The 5,254-nt window shown below is 46.4% G+C and overlaps 3 non-coding genes across 3 annotated transcripts; all 3 read left to right on the top strand.

The window, feature by feature from the left end:
- Positions 1 to 191, top strand: LOC130330514 (U2 spliceosomal RNA). The gene has a single exon (XR_008873655.1). It is a non-coding gene; the product is annotated as a U2 spliceosomal RNA (small nuclear RNA).
- A 2,096-nt stretch (positions 192 to 2,287) lies between these two features.
- Positions 2,288 to 2,478, top strand: LOC130330501 (U2 spliceosomal RNA). The gene has a single exon (XR_008873644.1). It is a non-coding gene; the product is annotated as a U2 spliceosomal RNA (small nuclear RNA).
- Positions 2,479 to 4,571: 2,093 nt separating this feature from the next.
- On the top strand, positions 4,572 to 4,762 carry LOC130330643 (U2 spliceosomal RNA). The gene has a single exon (XR_008873764.1). It is a non-coding gene; the product is annotated as a U2 spliceosomal RNA (small nuclear RNA).
- The last annotated feature ends 492 nt before the right edge of the window (positions 4,763 to 5,254 follow it).

Below are 5,254 nucleotides of genomic sequence, written 5' to 3'. Positions count from 1 at the left end.
ATCGCTTCTCGGCCTTTTGGCTAAGATCAAGTGTAGTATCTGTTCTTATCAGTTTAATATCTGATACGTCCCCTATCTGGGGACCATATATTAAATGGATTTTTGAGAACGGGGGCCGATTTCGAAGCTTGCTTCCGTCGCCCTATGCATTGACCCGATATGGCAGTATCTTCGGGTACAGTGCACCACCCCCTTACAGGGTTAAAAAGAAAGATTCCTACTTTCATTGCTACCTGCTTGCTGGCTAGCCAGCTAGCCAGCCCTGTGGGCCTTGCTGCTGCTGCTGCAGCCAAAAAACAAAAGGTGGTGCTGCTGCTGCTTCTGCTGCTTCTGCTTCTGCTTGTGTCTGGCCGCTGTTGGAGCGTCCAGGCACAGGACTTCTGCTGCTGCTGACTAAATGGCCTCCTTAATTGGATCATTTGAGTAGCCAGCACACCTGTGCAGGTAGGGCATGACATGATAGGCAGCTGCCTTGATAGCGGGTGGGTGCTGAATGTTCCTAATTGACAAAATAAGATTAATGCTTATGAAGAAATATAAAATCTCATCCCTTCCCCAATATCGCGCCACACCCCTACCCCTTAATTCCCTGGTTGAACTTGATGGACATATGTCTTTTTTCGACCGTACTAACTATGTAACTATGTAACATAACATGGGGGGGGGGGGGGGTCTCCTGGCTGTTCACACAGGTGTGTCATTGCTGTACATTGACCATGCATTGCTTCTGTGGTATTGCAAAGGCAAAGACAAATGCTTCCAGCCATCCATTGCACTAATGGATTGGTCATCAGCTGGCTGTCTATGTCCCGCATCAATATAGACCAAAGTACAGAGGGTTAGGCTATGCTATTGTGCACCTACCTGATGCATCAGAAGGTGCGAGGCCCTTGCTAAATTCTGTGCACAGACTTTGAGATCTATACTTTAGACTGTATCTAAACCTGCTCCAACATGGACTGACATTCTGGCCTACTTTCAGCCGATGCGACTTGTCTGTCGCTGAACAGTCGCTTTTTATGTATTCAGCACCTATGTATAATGTTGTAAAAATGCTCTAGAAGCTAAAGTCGCAGAAATGTCACACATATTTGGCCTGCAACTTTCTGTGCGACAAATTCAGACAGGAAAAATCAGTATAAATCCTTAGAAAATTATCCCCCAGTGTCTCCATCTGCTGGCGGTATTGAATAAGCATTGCTGCACTGATGGGGTATGCATTAGACGAAAAAAAAGAAGAAAAAGAAGAATAATACGCCCAGAAAAGAGGCGAAAAGGAGAAAAACGTAAAAAAACGTGAAAAAAAAGTAAGAGGAAGAGAAGGGAAAAAAAGGTGGAAATGGGTTTAAAAGTGATTTCGGCGGAGAAATATATATATATATATATATATATATATATATATATATATATATACGCGCACACACACACATATATATAAACGTATTCTCCGTTGAGATATTGCAGCCGCTGCTGTGTCCAGGCCCAGGAGCCTTAGCACTGTGCTGTGATGTCACTCAATACCACTGACATCACTAGGTGTAAACAACATCTCTCCTTTGCTGTGTATGTGACTATGGAGCTGTTTGGTGATGTCGTCTATTATGGCCTTCATAGAAGCAACAGGAGATTGTTGCATCCATCTAGAACCCTCAGAACTACAGTGCTATGATGTCACTCACTTCCACAGGCCTTGCAGAGTGTAAACAACAACAACCCAGCTTTGTTGTGTATGTAACCATAGGGATTTGTGATGTCACCTAGAACCTTCACAGCAGCGACAGCTTTATGAGGAGCATCAGCACTGCTCTGCCTGAGCAGAACCATCACCGCCATAGGTTGTCAAATAACCCGGATTTAACCCACACAGGTAAGTCCAATGGGGTGCAGGCATGTCCTCTATGCTTACAGCTTCCCGTGGGTGTTGGTTTGATACCGTTTGGGGACAGCCAAGGAGGCATCTGCAGGCAACAAAGGTAGGTGTGTGCTTGTGTGTGTGTTTCCTATGCAGATCCTAAGCCCAGTGTCACATGCAAGTAGGAGGAGTAAGAAGGGTTCCTGGCAAATCCGGGTTATGGATTGCATTTAAAAAGGCCCCGTGGGAGTGCAATGGGCCCCTGTCTTGCTGCTTAGCAATAATGGTATGGGTTTAGGTTCTGCTGTGTGTACTGGTGGTTGACTGCCCCCCAGCCCAGAGTGTGCATGGAAAATTGTCTGGCAGCCTCCCTGACAGCAAGCAGTGATAGTGCCCATGAAGGGCACCTTGTTGGGCCCGCCCCTTTCACGGTTCATCGCTTCTCGGCCTTTTGGCTAAGATCAAGTGTAGTATCTGTTCTTATCAGTTTAATATCTGATACGTCCCCTATCTGGGGACCATATATTAAATGGATTTTTGAGAACGGGGGCCGATTTCGAAGCTTGCTTCCGTCGCCCTATGCATTGACCCGATATGGCAGTATCTTCGGGTACAGTGCACCACCCCCTTACAGGGTTAAAAAGAAAGATTCCTACTTTCATTGCTACCTGCTTGCTGGCTAGCCAGCTAGCCAGCCCTGTGGGCCTTGCTGCTGCTGCTGCAGCCAAAAAACAAAAGGTGGTGCTGCTGCTGCTTCTGCTGCTTCTGCTTCTGCTTGTGTCTGGCCGCTGTTGGAGCGTCCAGGCACAGGACTTCTGCTGCTGCTGACTAAATGGCCTCCTTAATTGGATCATTTGAGTAGCCAGCACACCTGTGCAGGTAGGGCATGACATGATAGGCAGCTGCCTTGATAGCGGGTGGGTGCTGAATGTTCCTAATTGACAAAATAAGATTAATGCTTATGAAGAAATATAAAATCTCATCCCTTCCCCAATATCGCGCCACACCCCTACCCCTTAATTCCCTGGTTGAACTTGATGGACATATGTCTTTTTTCGACCGTACTAACTATGTAACTATGTAACATAACATGGGGGGGGGGGGGGGTCTCCTGGCTGTTCACACAGGTGTGTCATTGCTGTACATTGACCATGCATTGCTTCTGTGGTATTGCAAAGGCAAAGACAAATGCTTCCAGCCATCCATTGCACTAATGGATTGGTCATCAGCTGGCTGTCTATGTCCCGCATCAATATAGACCAAAGTACAGAGGGTTAGGCTATGCTATTGTGCACCTACCTGATGCATCAGAAGGTGCGAGGCCCTTGCTAAATTCTGTGCACAGACTTTGAGATCTATACTTTAGACTGTATCTAAACCTGCTCCAACATGGACTGACATTCTGGCCTACTTTCAGCCGATGCGACTTGTCTGTCGCTGAACAGTCGCTTTTTATGTATTCAGCACCTATGTATAATGTTGTAAAAATGCTCTAGAAGCTAAAGTCGCAGAAATGTCACACATATTTGGCCTGCAACTTTCTGTGCGACAAATTCAGACAGGAAAAATCAGTATAAATCCTTAGAAAATTATCCCCCAGTGTCTCCATCTGCTGGCGGTATTGAATAAGCATTGCTGCACTGATGGGGTATGCATTAGATGAAAAAAAAGAAGAAAAAGAAGAATAATACGCCCAGAAAAGAGGCGAAAAGGAGAAAAACGTAAAAAAACGTGAAAAAAAAGTAAGAGGAAGAGAAGGGAAAAAAAGGTGGAAATGGGTTTAAAAGTGATTTCGGCGGAGAAATATATATATATATATATATATATATATATATATATATATATACGCGCACACACACACATATATATAAACGTATTCTCCGTTGAGATATTGCAGCCGCTGCTGTGTCCAGGCCCAGGAGCCTTAGCACTGTGCTGTGATGTCACTCAATACCACTGACATCACTAGGTGTAAACAACATCTCTCCTTTGCTGTGTATGTGACTATGGAGCTGTTTGGTGATGTCGTCTATTATGGCCTTCATAGAAGCAACAGGAGATTGTTGCATCCATCTAGAACCCTCAGAACTACAGTGCTATGATGTCACTCACTTCCACAGGCCTTGCAGAGTGTAAACAACAACAACCCAGCTTTGTTGTGTATGTAACCATAGGGATTTGTGATGTCACCTAGAACCTTCACAGCAGCGACAGCTTTATGAGGAGCATCAGCACTGCTCTGCCTGAGCAGAACCATCACCGCCATAGGTTGTCAAATAACCCGGATTTAACCCACACAGGTAAGTCCAATGGGGTGCAGGCATGTCCTCTATGCTTACAGCTTCCCGTGGGTGTTGGTTTGATACCGTTTGGGGACAGCCAAGGAGGCATCTGCAGGCAACAAAGGTAGGTGTGTGCTTGTGTGTGTGTTTCCTATGCAGATCCTAAGCCCAGTGTCACATGCAAGTAGGAGGAGTAAGAAGGGTTCCTGGCAAATCCGGGTTATGGATTGCATTTAAAAAGGCCCCGTGGGAGTGCAATGGGCCCCTGTCTTGCTGCTTAGCAATAATGGTATGGGTTTAGGTTCTGCTGTGTGTACTGGTGGTTGACTGCCCCCCAGCCCAGAGTGTGCATGGAAAATTGTCTGGCAGCCTCCCTGACAGCAAGCAGTGATAGTGCCCATGAAGGGCACCTTGTTGGGCCCGCCCCTTTCACGGTTATCGCTTCTCGGCCTTTTGGCTAAGATCAAGTGTAGTATCTGTTCTTATCAGTTTAATATCTGATACGTCCCCTATCTGGGGACCATATATTAAATGGATTTTTGAGAACGGGGGCCGATTTCGAAGCTTGCTTCCGTCGCCCTATGCATTGACCCGATATGGCAGTATCTTCGGGTACAGTGCACCACCCCCTTACAGGGTTAAAAAGAAAGATTCCTACTTTCATTGCTACCTGCTTGCTGGCTAGCCAGCTAGCCAGCCCTGTGGGCCTTGCTGCTGCTGCAGCCAAAAAACAAAAGGTGGTGCTGCTGCTGCTTCTGCTGCTTCTGCTTCTGCTTGTGTCTGGCCGCTGTTGGAGCGTCCAGGCACAGGACTTCTGCTGCTGCTGACTAAATGGCCTCCTTAATTGGATCATTTGAGTAGCCAGCACACCTGTGCAGGTAGGGCATGACATGATAGGCAGCTGCCTTGATAGCGGGTGGGTGCTGAATGTTCCTAATTGACAAAATAAGATTAATGCTTATGAAGAAATATAAAATCTCATCCCTTCCCCAATATCGCGCCACACCCCTACCCCTTAATTCCCTGGTTGAACTTGATGGACATATGTCTTTTTTCGACCGTACTAACTATGTAACTATGTAACATAACATGGGGGGGGGGGGGGGTCTCCTGGCTGTTC

This window comes from Hyla sarda, unplaced genomic scaffold (genome assembly GCF_029499605.1).
Source record: "Hyla sarda isolate aHylSar1 unplaced genomic scaffold, aHylSar1.hap1 scaffold_336, whole genome shotgun sequence".
Classification (NCBI taxonomy): Eukaryota; Metazoa; Chordata; class Amphibia; order Anura; family Hylidae; genus Hyla; species Hyla sarda.
Note: the sequence above shows the minus strand (reverse complement) of the source record. Positions and strands in the feature narration are given on the sequence as shown.